Source organism: Tamandua tetradactyla, chromosome 4, assembly GCF_023851605.1.
Source record: "Tamandua tetradactyla isolate mTamTet1 chromosome 4, mTamTet1.pri, whole genome shotgun sequence".
In the NCBI taxonomy this organism is placed as follows: domain Eukaryota; kingdom Metazoa; phylum Chordata; class Mammalia; order Pilosa; family Myrmecophagidae; genus Tamandua; species Tamandua tetradactyla.
Window position 1 is genome coordinate 36,766,140 of NC_135330.1, and position 17,663 is coordinate 36,783,802.

Consider the following 17,663-nt stretch of genomic DNA (forward strand, 5'->3'; position numbering starts at 1 on the left):
CTTTTAAAAAGGGGAATTTATTAAGTGGCAAGTTTACAGTTCTAAGGCTGTGGAAATTCCAAATTAAGGCACCAACAAGAGGTTACCTTCACTCAAGAAAGGCTGATGAAGTTTGGGGTTTCTCTCTAAGCTGGAAGGGCACATGGTGATGTCTGTCAGCTTTCTCTCCTGGCTTCTTGTTTCATGACGCTACCCTGGGGGTATTTTCCTTCTTCATTTCTAAAGGTCTCTGGCTGACAGAGCTCTGGTGGCTCTGTCAGTTCTGTTGGCTCTGTGGCTCTAAAGCTTTTTTCAAAATGGTTCCTCTTAAGGCGCTCTAGTAAGTAACCCCACCTTGAATGGGTGGAGACACATCTCCATGGAAACCATCTAATCAGAAGTTACCACCCACAGTTCCGTGAATCATATCTCCATGGAAACAATAAAAAAAGATTCCACCCGGCAATACTGAATGAGAATTAAAGGATATGGTTTTTCTGGGATACGTAATACCTTCAAACCGGCACACCGCCCAAGACAATGAATTAGTAAGTGTGTGAACTAGGCTACACTGGCTCTCACCCCATGTGCTTCATGTCTCTGTTTTGCTGTATATCACAGGTAGGCTTTACACACAGGCCAAAGGAGTTAAATTCATTAAAGGGATAAAGGTGGATTGAAAACAAATTTAATTCTTTCCACTGCCTTTGCTAATTTCATAAGGATTTTGTCAAGAAACCCAAGCCATAATAAGACTATGAGACCAAATACATCAGTCCAGAGACCACAGAAGTGACAAAATTATTTTTCTCTTCTATATCAGCTTTTTTTCTTCTTGCCAAGTCAACAAATGAGTTTGCTAATTGCCAGAGTTCCAAGCTCTTGGTTTTGTATTCATTCTGCTCTGCACTTCAGTGTCATTGGGGAAGATTCCTGGAGAAGAATTTAGCAGATGAGTCCATTGCTGGTGCCTTTGCCAGTGAGAAAGGCAAATTTGCTGATTATTGTTTATCGAGTGAATCCATGTGAAAAGTAACTTAGTGGCTGTTCTAGTTTGCTAAGCTGCTCAAAACAGATACCATGAAATGTGTTGGCTTTTACAATAGGAATTTATTAGCTCGCAAGCTTACAGTTTCAAGGCTGAGAAAAATGTCCAAATCAAGGCATCAGCAGGCAATGCTTTCTTCCCTAAGACCTGCTGCCAGCGATCCTGGACGCCTCTGTCTCATGGCAAGGCACTTGGTGGCCTCTGCTGGTCTCTCCCTTCTCTTCTGGGTTTCCTTGCTTTCAGCTTCTGCTTCCTTGGCTTTCTCTTTCTTTGTCTGAATTTCATTCTTTTATAAAGGACTCCAGTAAGAGGATTAAGACCCACCCTGAATGAGGTGGGTCACATCTTAAGTTCCCAATCACCAAAATATCTTATTTACAATGAGTCCACATCCACAGGAATGGATTAACTTTAAGAACATACGTTTCTGGGCACAGGCTTTTCAAACCCTCACAGTGGCACTTACCAAATAGAGATTTTCAGGTTGTCAGAAAACATGTCTTGTGCTAACAGTTCTGTCAGCTGCCTGACTTTGGGATTCCTCAGGAAGAGTGTGAGATAGAATCCTTCCTACTCTATAGTTCTTCTTCCCATGCTTTATGTGACCTAGAGGAATATACTTCATCTTAAATCGAGGGTTAAGAATGCAAAGTGTGGGCAGGCCATGATGGCTCAGCAGGTAGAGTTCTCACCCGCCATGCCAGAGGACCCGGGTTTGATTCCCGGTGCCTGCCCATGTAAAAAAAAGAATGCAAAGTGCTCACAGGGAGGTGACAAGAGTGAGGGAGTAAGGTGGGGACTGTGGCCTCACCAGGATCAAAGGGGACAGTTGTTCCTTTGTTCAGCTGACTGCAGACACATGTTGGCACAGGCCCAGGATTACCACATTATTCTGATTTTAAAGAGAAACCCAAATTTCAGATGTTTGTGAGAAAACTCCTGCATTTAAATGTCAGCAATCAGTTCCATTTGTAAACACTGTGTCAATTTAAAACATATCTGAAGTTCAAATTTAGCCATGGGGCTACTGGTCTGCTACTGCTGCTTTAAACAAACTTATAATGGGAAATCTAGATTTATGCAGAAGTTAAAGTGGGCATAATTATTGTTAAAAAAGATTTATCACAAGATCCTTTAGGGAACAAGTTCTTCTCTGTATTTAAATTATTACTAGGTTCAGGGAAACTTAATCTTTAAAGTAATTCTAGGGAATGCATCAATTATGTAAAATATTTTATTTACAGGGACTACCAAATCTTGCTTGGTTCTGTCCTAGCCCTTTGAATTCAGAACACTTCTAATTATATGTAACACTTCACTCATTCAACAGACATGTTACTAAGTGCCCACTAAAGGACAAGAAATTTTCAAGGTGCTGAAAATACCAAGGTAGATAAGATTTGGTCCTGGAAAATCTCATGTTTTTGAAGAATAGTATGGGAAAAATAATACACCATTCTAAGAAGATTTCATTAGTATATATGAAAGCACTAAGCAAATTGTAGGTGCTCAATAAATAATTAACTATATTGAATATTTTCCAAAATTCTGTTGTGCTTTTAAAAATTTTACTGTGATAATATGTATAACAAAATTTTCCATTTTAATTATTTTAAGCATACAATTCAGTGTTATTAACTATATTTATGATGTTGTGCTGCTGTCACCACCATCCATTACTAAAATTTTTTCTTACCCCAAACAGAAACTCTGTATCTATGAGGCAACAACTCCCCATTATCCTCTCCCTCAGACCTTAGTAATCCCTCATCTACTCTCTGTCTCTATGACTCTGCTTTATGACTTTGCTTATTCTAAATATTGCATATATGTGGAATCATGCAATATTTGACCTTTTGTTTGTCTGGTTTGTTTCACTTGGCATGTTTTCTAGGTTCATCCATGTTATCACATGTGTTAGAACTTAATTCATTTTTATAGCCAAATACTATTCCATTGTATGGATATACCATATTTTGTTTATCCGTTCATTCATTGATGGGAACTTATTTCTTTTGAATAAGTAGAGATTTTATTGCAAGTGACAAAAACCCAACTCAAATGGATTTAGCAAAAAGCTGGGCTTTTGGGAAAAATACCAAAATAATTCATGTAGGAAAAAGGGTTGAATAACCAAATCACAGGAGGGGCAGGTGTGCATCAGGCAGGGAATCAAGGCTTGGAACAACACCGTGGCTCTCTCCTCAATCTCCTCTCTGTATCTTCTTTTCCAGTTCATCTTCCTACCCGTGGTAGTGAAGATGCCACTGATAGTGCCTGAACCTCACATTTCATGGCCTTTACCCCCAGAAAAGGATCGCCTCTGTTATTTTAGTTTCAATATGAAGAGTGCCTGGGAAGGACTCTGATTTGGTTTGGGCTTGTACCACTGCTAACCCAATCAACCGAGGCCATGGAAGTGGGTTATGGGAACACATGAAAGTCTTCTATAACTACGTGAGTGCTTGAAGAGCAGAATGGTTCCAAGGAGAAAGGGAGATGCTGATCTCCTGAGAAGGGAAGCCTGCTGGACAGATGTAATGGCAACAATTTCCGCCCCTTAGGATTCAATGCAAGATATAAGCAATTGAAGTACCCTTCCACCAAGAATATCTCCCATAGGAGAGAATAGTGCCTCTAAAGGAAATGCCAGTACTCTTAGGAAGAAAGCAGGGAGTCATGGGAGAAATGACAAATATCCAGCAGATATGTTATCTTAAATTATGATGTTACACATTAATAAGTTGGGCTAGGTTTCTGCTCTCAGCTAGTATGATTCTCCAGCTAATGTGCCTCTTGGAACTCCTTTTTCTTCCTTTGTTCCCTGCTTCCTACAGGAGGTTCTACCTGATAAACCTGCCAACCCTCAAGTTTTTTTTTTAATTTTAAACAACAAACAAACATACAAACATTCTTGACATGATTACGATTAATGGCTCATAACAGCATCACATAGTTGTATAATATCACCGTGATCATTTTTTTGAACATTTGCATCTCTCCAGCAAAATAAAGAAAAAAGAAAAAAGAAAAAACTCATATATCCCATACCCCTTACCCCTCCCTCTCATTGACCACAACTATTTCCACCTTTGTTTATTTTACCCTTTCTTCCCCCTATTATTTATTTCTTATCCATATTTTTTACTCATCTGTCTTACCATAGATAAAAGGAGCATCAGACACAAGGTTTCCACAATCACACAGTTCTATTGCAAAAGCTATATTATTATACAATCATCCTCAAGAATCAAGGCTACTGGAACACAGCTCTACAGTTTCAGGTACTTCCTTCTAGCCATTCTAATAGACCATAAACTAAAAAGAGGATACCTATATAATGTGTAAGAATAACCTCCAGGATAGCCTCTCAATCCTGCTTGAAATCTCTCGGCCACTGACACTTTATTTTGTCTTATTTCTCTCTTCCCCCTTTTGGTTGAGAAGGTATTCTCAATCCCTTGATGCCAAGTCCCAGCTCATCCTAGGATTTCTGTCTCACGTTGCCAGGGAGGTTTACACCCCTGGCAATTATGTCCTATGTAGCAGGGGAGGGCAGTGAGTTTGCTTGCCATGTCAGCTGAAAGAGAGAGAGGCCACATCTGAGCAACAAAAGAGGTTCTCTGGGGGTGACTGTTAGGCCTAATTTTAAGTAGGCTTAACCTATCCTTTGCAGGGATGAGTTTCACTGGGGCAAACTTCAAGATTGAGGGCTTGGCCTATTGAATTGTCAACCCTCAAGTTGACCCACAGTCTTCACTTCTACCTCTCTTCATGTGCATCTAGCAATAAGATCTGAGTTTGGAGTGGTCCTAAACAATTTCCCACAATTATCTAATTAATTTGATGCTTATAGCATCTTTACAAGGGGGAGAATGAGTATTACAATCTGTTCTAGTTTGCTAGCTGCTGGAATGCAATATACCAGAAATGGAATGGCTTTTAAAATAGGGGAATTTAACGAGTTGTTAGTTTACAGTTCTAAGGCCGAGAAAATGTCCCAATTACAAGTCTATAGAAATGTCCAATCTAAGGCATCCATCCAGGGAAAGATACCTTGGATCAAGAAGGCCGATGAAGTTTAGGGCTTCTCTCTCAAGTGAGAAGGCACATGGTGAGCAGTCAGGACTTCTCTCTTGGCTCGAAGGGCACATGGCAGACACGGCATCATCTGCTTTCTCTCCTGGCTTCCAGTTTCATGAAGCTCCCCGGGAGGCGTTTTCCTTCTTCATCTCCAAAGGTCGCTGGCTTGTGGACTCTGTTTTGTGGTGCTGCAGCACTCTCTGCACTCTCCAAATCTCCCATTCTCCAAAATATTTCCTCTTTTATAGGACTCCAATAAACCAATCAAGACCCACCCAAATGGGTGGAGACATGTCGTCCCCTAATCCAGTTTAACAACCATTCTTGACTAAATCACATCATCCATGGAGATGATCTGATTGCAGTTTCAACATACAGTATTGAATAGGGATTATTCTACCTTTATGAAATGGGACTTATATTAAAACATGGCTTTTCTTAGGGGGCATACTTCCTTTCAAACCAGCACACCATCCCATTTTATAAATGATGAAATAATTCAACATCAAAATGCAGAGTCAAGCCAAGATCTAAGTCTACTATATGGTAGACATGTATCATTTTTATGTTGAGTCGTTTTATGAAGAGGCTGACTTGCTTTTTCCATTAGACTCCTAAGTTCCCCCAAGGACTAGGACCTCCTTGACTCTAAACCCTGTTCCCATGAGCGCTGAACACAGGACTAGATTGGATGTGTGGCTTGATGAACTGCAAATAGATGACTCCAAGGATGTCTTCACCTCAAAAGCAATCCTAGGCTGCAGTTTCTGAATGCTCTGGAGATGTCACCAATGAACCCGGAACCCCATGCATCCAGAAGCCTGTGAATCCATGCATGCAGGTGTAAGCCATCATTGTTTCTAACTCTGCATTGAAAGAGTATCTCTTTGCACTCCCAGGTATTTTTAACAGCTTTTCTGAAAAATAATTGACATCTTCTAAACTGAACATATTTATAGTGCACAATTTGATGCTTTGACATATTTAGACACTGTGAAGCCATCCGTACAATCAAGGGAGTAGGCTTATCTAAAACTCCCAAAAGTTTCTTAGGCCCTTTTGTAAACACTTCCTCAAGCCCCTCCCCCACCATCACCCCTAGGCAAAGCAGAATTTACTTTCTGTCACTGTATTCAGTTTTCATTTTCTAGAATAAATGGAATTATATAGTATGAGCTCATTTTTTCCTTGCTCCTATCACTCAGCATAATTAGTCTGAGATTCATTCATGGTGCTGAGTATATTCATGGTTCATTCCTTTGACTGCTGAGTAGTACTGTCTTGTATGGATGTATCACTACTTGTTCATTCATTCATCTGTTGATGGACATGAGAAATATTTCCAGTATTGGGCTGTTACAAATTAAGCGACTCTGAACAGTGAGCAGATCACTGTATGGGCATACTCATTTCTCTTGGGCAAATACTTAGGAGTGGAATACTAGATCATATGATGGATGTATGTGTAATAGCCACACTGTTTTCCAAGGTAATCATACCATTTTACATTCCCACCACCAGTGATAGAGTGTTCCAGTTCCTCCACATGTGTGCCAACCCTTGGTATACTCAGTCTTTTAAATTTTAGCCATTCTAAAATGTGTGTAGTGGTGTATAATTTTCTAATTTGCATTTCCCTAATGACTAATGATATTGAGCAACTTTTCATGCACTTGAACACCATCTGTGTATCTGCTTTAGTTAAGCATCTGTTAAAATATTTTGACCACTTTTAATTGGTTTGTTTCTTTTTACTGAGCTTTGAGAGTTCTTTTTATATTCTATAGACTAGTCCTTTTATCATATATTTATACTTGGCAAATATTTTCTGTGGTCTGTGACTTATTTTATCATTGTCTTAACGTGTTTTTTGAAAAGTGCAAGTTTTGATGAAGTCCGATTTATCCATATGTTTTTTTATGGATCTTGCTTTTGATGTCAGATGTTTTTTGAACCTTTAAAAACCTGTTTGTAACTTAAAGCAGGAAACTGGGATTATGGTGAGGAGTGGGGAGGAAGGGAGTGAAAAAAGAATTTACTAAAATTAACCAATGATTTGGCTGCAGCTAGCAAACTTTGTTCTGAAGGGATTACAATGCTTTTGTTCTGTGTACACACCACACACCCAGGGCTATTTATGCACTCTCCAGCAGAGATGAAAATGTTTCCAAACATTGTTTCGGGCTAGTGTTGTCAAACCCAGTTGACTTTATTGTGTGTGTGTGTTTAATTATTGCTTCCTCTGCTTTCTTTCTGATACAGATATTCAAGAGGTTATTTGGATTCAGAACACACGTACCAAAAATACGAACTTTTGGGGGGCATTTCTAACAGCATTCAGCTAAGATTGATTTGAATTCTGTGTTAACGTCTGTAAGTAATTGCCGAAAAGCCCATCTCAATAACACAGGCATGACTAGGGAGGTTGTCCTCATGCTGGTTTCCGGGAGTGGCAGAACAGATGTTCCATGGCTGTAGTATCTTTGCTTAGTCAAGGAAGTTCGATGATATTAGCCCCTCGGACAGTGCCGCAAGGACTCAGAGCCATGTTCTGCCTCCGAATCACCGATAACATAACCACCGAGCAGGGTCCTCCACTGGTGCGTGCCCAGATGGTTGGCAGGTCCACGGGCTGCCTCACTGTGTTACAATTAATCACTCCTCTGGGCCCCGGAGGCAAACTCAAAGCCTCAGTGCCCACTCAGCGGCTTGCAGCATCTTGCAGCACGTTGCCGCTTCCTGTGTGGTGTGGCTACACATCAGCGTCACCGTCTGCCTGCGCACCGCGGCGGTGTGCCCTCCAGGCTGGGGCTGCGGTCTCCCCGCGGGGCCTGGGATTTCCCCTATGGTGGGTCAAGAGCAGGATGGTGGGAGCATGCAGAGGGAGCATGCATCCTATTTCTGAGTCATCTGCAGTGTACTAGATTGTCTGGAAATGCCCGGGAGTGGGGGTGGGTGATTATGTCAGTTTTTATCCCCAGACGGCCATCCGTTATGCAACCTTCTTTTCCTTCCTGGGGTGGAGAACCCCTGTCTGATGAGAAACATTACCCACAGCCAGAGGCTACATCTACCGCTGTACTGGATTGCAGGTGATCAGGTTAAACATATAATGGAAATTATTTAACTGGAAGAGGGTGATGGAGAGAAGGAAAAACCCATATATCTGGCAGATGAAAATAGCAGCGATGTAGCCGGATGCTCTCTAGTGGAGACAAAGAACTGTTTTTTTTCCTCCTGCACAGAAATAATCTTGGGGCCCATAAAGGTGCTCCCCAGGGCTGTGCTGTTTCTGTAAGTGTTCTAATCTCTGAGGCCTTCAGCAAAAAAAAAATTTCACTGACTATGAGGAAAGGGGATTCAGCTTTGACAGGGAGGACTAGGGGAAGATGCCTAGCAGACTTACAGACATGCCCCGGAACAGAGACTCCCTGATGGGAAAGAGACCTCTATGAAGTAATTCTTGGGGAAGGAAGGAAATAACCATCGACTGAGGGTCTACATGTACCAGATAATAGGCACATGGGCTGCATCAGAGCTGGGCTTATCCTGCACCCAATCCCAGAGAGTGTCTCACCCAATGCAAGCAATAATACCATGAAGTAGGCATGACTTTCCCCAGTTTTAGACTAACACTCAGAGGAATTTTCTTAATTCATTCACTTATTCTAATGTCCACTGAGCAGCTTTTAGGTGTCAGTATTCTGCCCGTCAGCACTGGAGAGCAAGATGAATGAGACACAGTCCTGACTTTGAGGAGCTCACAGTCAGATCCGCCTAACTTGTGGAGATGGACATGTAAACAGAAAATTATAATGCAGTGCTCTGCAGTCAATTACCATGTATTGCTTTCGCTCAACTGGGCTGTTCAATCGGGTGGTAGTGCAATGTTTTGACAGAGCTAAGGGTATGGAAGGAGCAGTGAGTGGTTGGCCTGAAGCTATCGGGAAAGGCTTCTGAAGGGCAAAGGCAAGAGGAGAAGGGTTTTCCATTGTCCTGGGCCACCATATCTCAGGTCTCAGAATGGATTTTGAGCCCAGCCCTGTCTGACTGTGAAGTCATCTGACTTTCTGCCCCACCAGTTTGTAGGGTCCCAGCCAGAACCTGGCTGGCTTTGAAGGAGGAGATATTCCCTTAGTCAGAGCAAAGGCTTCTAGAGGGGAGATAAGCTCCAATTATCCCATTTTGACTATGCCCCTCAGGTAATAGAGCACTGTTAATCTTTAACTTCACCCGTCAGGCAGACCCCTACATACCTCTAAAACCAAGACAGAGCACCCTGATCACTTCCACCTTCCAGGTGGGGCCTGATAACGGTTTACTCCTCACAAAACCAAATGAGGGTTCGATTCCCGGTGCCTGCCCATGCAAAAAAAAAAAAAAAAAACAAAACCAAATGAGTTACTTCTTAGATCTTGGTACCTTATGTGCTTTTGTTGTTGTTGTTTATTTGTTTTTTTGTGGTCAGTGAATGCTTACTAAGTACCAGGCATGATTCATCTTTACATATGTAAACTCAATATATACATGTACTTAAATATATTTCTTATTCAGTAGGTGAAAAATAGGGCAGAGAGAAGTAAAATTGATCCGGTATGGACCCAGGTACTGAAACTATGTTGTTCTAGCTTCTGAGGTCCAGCAACAGATTTGTTAAGTTTGGAAAGCTCTGGAAATCTTATCCTCAGGATGGGACACTCTGAGCACGTATTATGACTCAGAGCAATGCACCAAATTGGGACAATGTGCTGTTTTCAAATCTTGGATGCGGGAAGCTCCCATCATTGCAATTACAAGGAACCGGAGGTAGCAATTTAGCAGCCTGTGAACTAAGTGAAGGGTAGTATTTCCACTGGTGCCATGAGGATTTAGATGCTAAGACATTCTGTTTGAACAGAACTTGAATAACTTCTCCTGCCCTTGATCTTCAAGAGAACCTGAGACAGCTCCTGATAGAGCTCTTCTTCTGATTACACCCCATCAGCTGGATGCTGGTCCTTTGGGACACTATCCCCATTTTTTCATACCTTCAGCGTTCCCCTTAGTAGTCCTTGCTCCAGGTACCACAATTTCCCAAAGAAGGCCTTATTATGGTTGTATTTCTTGCATATCCTGTCCTGGGCATGTTCACATTAGGACAATTCAAATACGTTTATTGCTGGCTCGTTACACATGGGGTTGCAGAGTTGACTTACTGACTTTCACCTAGAAGGTGAATCTGAATAGGCAGTTGGCTCAACCAATTGTGCGTCAACTGTTGAGAAATTTATCAAATTAACAGCAACCAGTGCACCCCAGTCACCTGAACAGTGATTAAGGGATTCTCTATATTAGTAGCTCTCAACCCTGACTTTGCAAATTAGAATCATCATAAAAAGTCATCCATAAAAACAAAACAAAACAAAATCTGAACCCCACAGCAGAGAAGTTAAATCAGAGTCTTTGAAGTTGTGACCTGGATAGCAGCATTTTCCAAAAATTCTCCATGCGATTCTAATTTTCAGCCAAGGTTGAGAACCACGGTTCTGTACTAATTGAATTATTAAACAACTTGGGCCATTAGAACAGCTGGTTAATATCCAAATGATTAATGTAAAATTAAAACTTGGATTAATTTGGAACTGTCTTGATTTTAGGACACAGTGTTCTGGTCTGAGGCATTTGGTGTCTGCTGCTTACTTCTTCCCAGACTCCAGCTAATTCCCAAACTATCTGGCTTCTCCCTTATGCTTCCTGGGTAGACTAATCAGTCTGGATCTAAAGAACATCCTCCACTCTCTCCACCTTGTGAAAGCAAAAGAGCACTGGAGATGCTGATAGGCTGTAAGAGGCATGATTTCATTTCTATTCTGATTGGAAACTGGAGACTTATTCTCCAGCTGTAAGACAAGTCTAGCTTTTGTTGGCATTTGAACCCAGTGCCAGGGAAGAGTTGAGACAGGTGACTTTGGGCCAAGATGCCTGTTCTTTGTAAGCTTTCTAGATCCTGGCCTAGCTCTCTCCTCTCCAATTATTGAGATAAGCAGCAGTAGAACTAGTTACTCAAATAAGCAGAGGCTTACTGCTCTTTTCATTTCTGTCAGGCCTAGGAAGTGAAGCAGATGTTCTTCAAGAATCTTCAAGGTTTCCATAAAATCCTGGGGAAGAGAGAATAGTTTCCAGGGAACTCCACACTTGGCAGCTGAGGTGCCTTGGCAAACCTTCTCGAATTTTCCGTTTCAAAGATCTCATGACTTACAGGGTTTGAGAACTTCTTTTGTGTGGATGTTTGAATACTGTCTGTGGCAGACCACTCCCATCTATCTTAGCTTTCCCCTGCACATCCAAAATGACAATTTTCTTGGGGTGGCAGAAGTATCAGGGAAAGGATTATACTGGCTTTCACAAGGTCACTGAGCAGCCATCTTCAAATTCTTTTATATAAGATGTCCTAGGTATCAGTAAGTCACTTCACTTATCATGGAACTGAATAATATATTTGAGAGTCAGTAAAATAATAAGGGTAGCAGCAGTAGTAATCCCTTAGCACATTATTGTTTATAAATCATTTTTCACAGCCCTGCTAATGATAGCCAAAATTTTATGAGCACTTATGATGAACTAAGCACTGTGGTATGTGATTTACATGTGTTTTCAACTTTAATTTTCACAAAACCTATGGAGGTAGGTGCCATTATCCCTAATTTACAAAAAGAAAGAAAGAAAGAAAGAAATTGAAGAGAGGGAGGTTAAGACATTTGCTGAAGCTTTTACACTGATAAATGGTGAAGCTTGGTCTCTAATTGGGTGTGTCTGCCTTCAGAGCTGGCACTGCTAACCACCCAAATGCCTAAGAGACAGGCAGGTGATATAAAAGGGGGAGGCCAGATATGAAGCAATAACTGTGTCTTGCTGGATTCTTCTGGACTTCCCAACTTCTAAATGTCAGAAAGCCTCAGTGTCTTTGGGTGTCTTCTTCTCTATCCACCTTACTCCCTAAGTGACGTCATCCAGTAGTCTGTCCACGCACCAAGTATTCCCAAATTTTGGCCTCAGTTCCTAGCCTCTCTCACACAACAAGACTTCTATTTCCAATGCCTGTTGTTCCTTTCCACTTGTGTGTCTAGTAAACGTCCACATTTACAATCAAAACCAGACCTTTGAGTCCTCTCCCTGGAAACCAAACTTCTCTGCCTCAGTGTTCCCTGTGTCAATAAATAGCACTATCATTCACCCAGGTGCTTTCGCCCCAACCTTGGCAGTCATACGTCTTGCCCCTCTTTCTCTCACGTCCCCTCACCAATCCCATCCACTCTACTCTCAAAGACCATCTTAGATCTGACTCTGTCCCTGCTTCACTGCTGTCATCATAGTTCAAGCCGCCAGCAACTCTGGCCTGGACCGCTGCACTCCCTCCTAACAGTTCTCCTCGCATCCTCTCCTGTCAGCTCTGCTTTGGATTCAGACCTCGTCATGCTGAGAGCAAGCATTCAGTCGGATAAAAAAGAAACTATCAGCCCGTGGAATGACTTCGGCTCTCTCAGTTTGACCTATAGCCTCCATCTGGTGCACCTTAGAATTTGCCACTCTCCATGGCCTCGCCCCCATCGTGGCTGCTGACCACTGGGCTTTTGCATTTTGTTCCAAATCACTGCCCTGCAACCATGATGTGGCCGTTGGGTTGATCCTTCTCTTCCAAACTCCCCCAAATGTCTCCCTTCCCATATGGGCTTTTGAGCCAAGTTCCTTTTCCATCGTTGTCCTCAACCCTCATTCTGTGTGTTTCAGTTTGTATGACTGGGTTTTTGCTTCAGTCCCACCTCATTTTCCTGTTCTGGAAGCTCTCTATCCCTTCAGTGTCTCCCGTGAACACCAGGCGCCTGCCAGTCTTTCCTTGGGGGTTAGAGACTGGTCCCCGAATCCGCGCGGAGCCTCACGTTTTGTTACTGAAGGACAGCACCTCAGCGGACCTGGCCGGAACTCTCAAGCTCCCCTCTACCTATTAGGCTTTCAGCTCTAGCCTCCTGCCTGCCCACCATCTGCCCCAACAGCAACAATAACATTTTGTCGCATTTCTTGAGCCCTGACTGTTTTCCAGACGCTATACTAAGCACATCACATCTATTATGTCATTGAATCCTTCAAAATGACTATATAAAATGATATTGCTACTATCCCCATATTTAGGATGAGGAAACGGAGGCTCTTGGGTGTTAAAGAACTTTCCCAAGTTCCACAAATTGAGCCGCATTTTCAAATCTGTGTATAGCTGTATAACTCTGTCTAACTGCAGAGGCCCAGCTTTCGCTGTTGTGCTATACTGGGGGCATTTCTCAAAGTATAGTCCTGGGACCTCCTACATCGGAATCACCAGGGGCACTGGTTTAGACGTGCAGATGCCCCAGAGCCTGGGGGCCAAAAATCCACGCATTCAACAAAAGCCTCAAGTCATTTGTACGCACAGGAAAGCCTGAGAAACACTGCTCTCACCTCCCTGCCTAGCCTGCTGGTGACTTCTCAGGTGCTGACATGACTCTGGGATGTCCTCACAATGGGACGACTTTCTTTATTCAATTGAGTGTGAGCCCTCAGGTTTGCTCTGGATTTAAGCCCTTTTTCACTTCAGAGGCTGGATGCCAGGCAGTCCCCTGTCTAAGGAGGGGTGGAAAAGTGATGACAGTCATCTTGTGAGGTCTGCACTGGGGTGGCTGCTTTGCAAATGGTTCTCCCAGTTTGACCCTCGAGGCCAGGCCCAGACTGGCACTAAGGCAACCTCCTCTGGATGCGGGGAGGCAGCGTAATACCTGCACTGATTCGTAGAGGGCCTGTCTGCCCCCTGCATCTGGGATGCCACATATATCAAGGAAAACTCAATCAGCCTGGGCTGAGGGAGCAGCGAGTTCCCTTAACATCTCAGGCCAAAGCGTTTGCATGGGCACAGCTGAGCAGTCAGGGAAAATGCTGAGTAAAGTTAACAAGGCCCCAAACCTAGGAATCAAGTGTATAAGAAATATTTTCAAGAAGTAAACAGATGGATTAGTGCCTACAGACCTGTGGCCTGGAGCTCTTGAAGCACTTTGAAGAGGAGGTTTTATTTTTCAAGCCGACGTGAGAGGCAGAGATGGGTCTAAGATGTTAAGAGACCTCACTGCCTCCACCTCACTGAGGCTGCGGCGTCTGCAGAGGAAGGGTCTTTGGGGCAGAGGACAGGCTCCCTTCAGACAGTGTTGGGCTCTGGGCTCGGCAACTCCATCCACCTGCGCGTGGCCCGACAATCTCGTAGAGCTTCCAGAAGCGCCTCCACAGACACTATCTCATCTGACCTTCTCAAAACTCCAGCGGATGGCGAAGCTGTGGGCTGGTTTCCTAGGGCTATGGCAGCAAATGACCACAAACTGGGTGGCTCAACACAACAGAAATGATTTCTCTCCTAGCTCTGCAAGGAGGAAGTCTGAAATCAAGGTGGCAGCAGGGCTGGTGCCTCCGGGAGGCTCTGAGGAAGGATCCATTCCAGGCTTCTTGGGGCTTCTGGCAGGTGCTGACAATCCTTGGCACTCCCGGGCTGGTAACTGCACACCCCCAATCTTTGCCTCTGTCCCTGCACAGCCTTCTGTGCTTTTCCTCCATGCCTCTGTCTCCTTTTTTGTCTCTTATGAGAACATTGGTCATTGGATTTAGGTCCCACCCTAACCCAGGGTGATCTCATCCAGCAATCCTTACCTTAATTACATCTCCCAAAGCCCTTATTCCAAATGAGGTCTCATTCTGAGGTGCTGGATGAGAATATACTTGTGGTGGAGACAGGGAGCACTCTTCAACCCACCGTAGGCTGATACTTTCCTATTACGGAGATGGGGAAACCAATGCTCCAAGAGGCTAAATCACCCAAATCAAAAAGTCATTAATGGAAGTACCAGAACTGGAACAGAGAGGATACGACATACCACTTCTCTGAGGGACCCTCTGTGGCATTAGAATTCCCAATTCCCTGATGGAGCTATACATGAATGTCCCAAATTACAAACGGTTAACTGTAGATGAAGGAGCCATCTTTGATTAAAAATTAAGATGTGGGGGTGCGAGGGTGGTTTAGTGGTAGAATTCTCTCCTGCCATGCGGGAGACCCAGGTTGAACTCCTGGCCAAGGTACTTCCCCCAAACAAACAAGCAGACAAAAAAAGAAAAAACAAACAAACAAAAATTCAACAAATCGTGCTGCAATAATGGGATACTCACATGGAAAAAAAAGAATGAAGTGCGACCTCGCCATACAGCAAAAAAAAAAAAAAAAAAAAAAAAAAAAAATTAAGATGTAATGTCAACCCGAAATCAACTTCATATATTTTTCGGTTGCTAGGTGCTTTCAAAAGAATTTCCTTCTCAATTTGTTGACGGTTTCCTTTAAAGCTGTGGTCTCTGAGAACACATTTATTTTTAGGCCCTTTACTTAAATTCACATGCCAAAGATTTATCAGGTGCCTAGCATGTGTCAGAAACCCTTCTGGGCAGCACAGATATACAGATGTTATGACATAGTCCCTTCTGCAGGATGCCCACTGCCTCATGATGAACGTAGTATCTAGTAAACCAGAAAGAAAGAGATAGGGTAATAGAGGAGGTCCAATGTACCAAGGAAAGACCAAGGACTGTGAATTGTCAGGAATGGAGCCTGAGGACTACAGGACAGGGTTGACGAGATGACCTTCGATGAAGTCTTGAAAGGAAAGTAGTGCTTACCCTGAGGAGATAAATGAGATGAAGAGAATGGCATGTGAAAATATCTTGGGAGAGCTCGGGTAATTACAAGTAAATATGAAAGGCATTTTTTTTTTTTTTGGAGGGGATGAAATGGAGGAGTAGTGTCTATTAAAAGCTGAAAAGGTAAGCAGGGTCATGTTGTGAATAGCCCTGTATGCTTGACCCAGTGTTTGGGTTTTATCCTAAACCACAGGAAACCACTGAGGAGTTTTAAGTAAGGTGAAGTGTGTCATAGATGGGTTTGCATATTTAAAGCATCCAGCAAGAATGTGGAGAATATATAGGCAGAGGGCTGGTCGTTTAGGAAGCTTTTGGGATAGTCTGGTCATCAACTGCTGAGAGTGTGATGGCAGACAATGGCACTGGGGATGAGAGAAGGGATGAACTGGAAAATTCTTCGTTGTTCATGTTTAGCAATCCTACTATAACGTATTGTTCACGTGTCACAATACACCATATTTTTGCTTTGCAACTCTGCTTCCATCATTAATCATGGTTTCCTTGAAACTATGCTTTTTTCATCTTTGTTTCCCAGAACCCAACAGAGCTGTCCTATAAATACATAGTGATTGAATTTTTAATGAGGCAGAACCAACAAGAATTGGTGATCAGTTAGACATGGAGGATAAGGAGAATGAAGGCATCTATTGTGACTCCAAAGGCCTCGCTTGTGTGGCTGGGTAGAAGGGAGTGTCATTGCTAGTACAGAGAATACCAAAAATTGTAGCTGGCCTGGGTTTATTGCTGCTATTTTTAGTTCTTGAAGAAAGATGCTTTATCAGACCCAGCTTGCCATAAATACGTCACAGGTTTTGTTAGGTTGAATTGTTTGATGGAAGAAAATCCACTATCTAATGGCTAAACATCCCTGGACTGGGATTCAGGAAAACTGAGCTCTACCACGATGCTACTATTGTGTTACTAACTAACTCTCTGATCAGGGACGGGGTGGGGGTGGGGGGATCAACTCTGACTTGAACAGCCATCCTTGCAAGCCCAATGCTTCAAATGCTACCTCCTCCTGGAAGCCTTCCTTGATCTCCCAATTTAATGTAATCGCTAGTTCTTCCCATCAGCCATGACCTTTTTTTCTGTATCTTTCATGGTACTTACATCGCTTTCTATTTGGTGATATAGTGCAAGATGTGCATGTCCTGACTCCACTGATTAAAAGTACCAAGAACAGCCTTCATGACAGACTCACTCACCTACAGTATGGAACACAGCAATAATTTTGATGAATGAATGAATAAACAAATGAACCTAATTAAAGGGAAAGTGCATCTGTAAGATTCCTCCTGGTTTTTATGTTTCTTTGACAGCTTTTGTCTGGCCTGGGTGATGAACCTAAGAGGCAGGTGGGCAGACTGACAGGGAAAAAAAAACACACTCAGGCTTTCCTGTAAACAAGGGTATTCTACATCAAGTAAAGCAGCCGCTTCTCCCATGCGCGCCCCCAGCTTACATAATAACAGGATGAGATTCTGGACCATCGAGTATGGAAAAAATTGACAAAGACACTCAGGATGGGGCAGGTAGCTGTTTGCCTTAAAGCCTCTGTGGATTTCCCCTTCAGCTGTGCCCGCAGTGTAGTCAGTGAGATGCTTTCGATTTTATGGCGCAGAAAAGCCTCTAGAGTGGCTCGGTTATTTATCCGATTATCCAAATGGACTGTGATAAGGATTTCTTCGGTGGTTTAGGGTCCCACAGGGCGATACCCGCATGCACACGCCCGCCGAGCCCCGGCTAGAGCCGGTGAAAGGCCGCCCTAGCGCCGCTCTTCGCTCAGCGGCCGCGGGGGCGGCTGTCAGTGCCG

At 43.1% G+C, this 17,663-nt stretch overlaps 1 long non-coding RNA gene across 1 annotated transcript in view; it reads left to right on the plus strand.

The window, feature by feature from the left end:
- The first annotated feature begins 451 nt into the window (after window positions 1-451).
- LOC143678887 (uncharacterized) overlaps window positions 452-17,663 on the plus strand; it is an 84,621-nt gene continuing 67,409 nt past the window's right edge. Inside the window, exons 1-2 of the long non-coding RNA XR_013173461.1 lie at window positions 452-600; window positions 7,373-7,483. This is a non-coding gene — a long non-coding RNA (uncharacterized LOC143678887). The remainder of the gene's footprint in view (window positions 601-7,372; window positions 7,484-17,663) is intronic.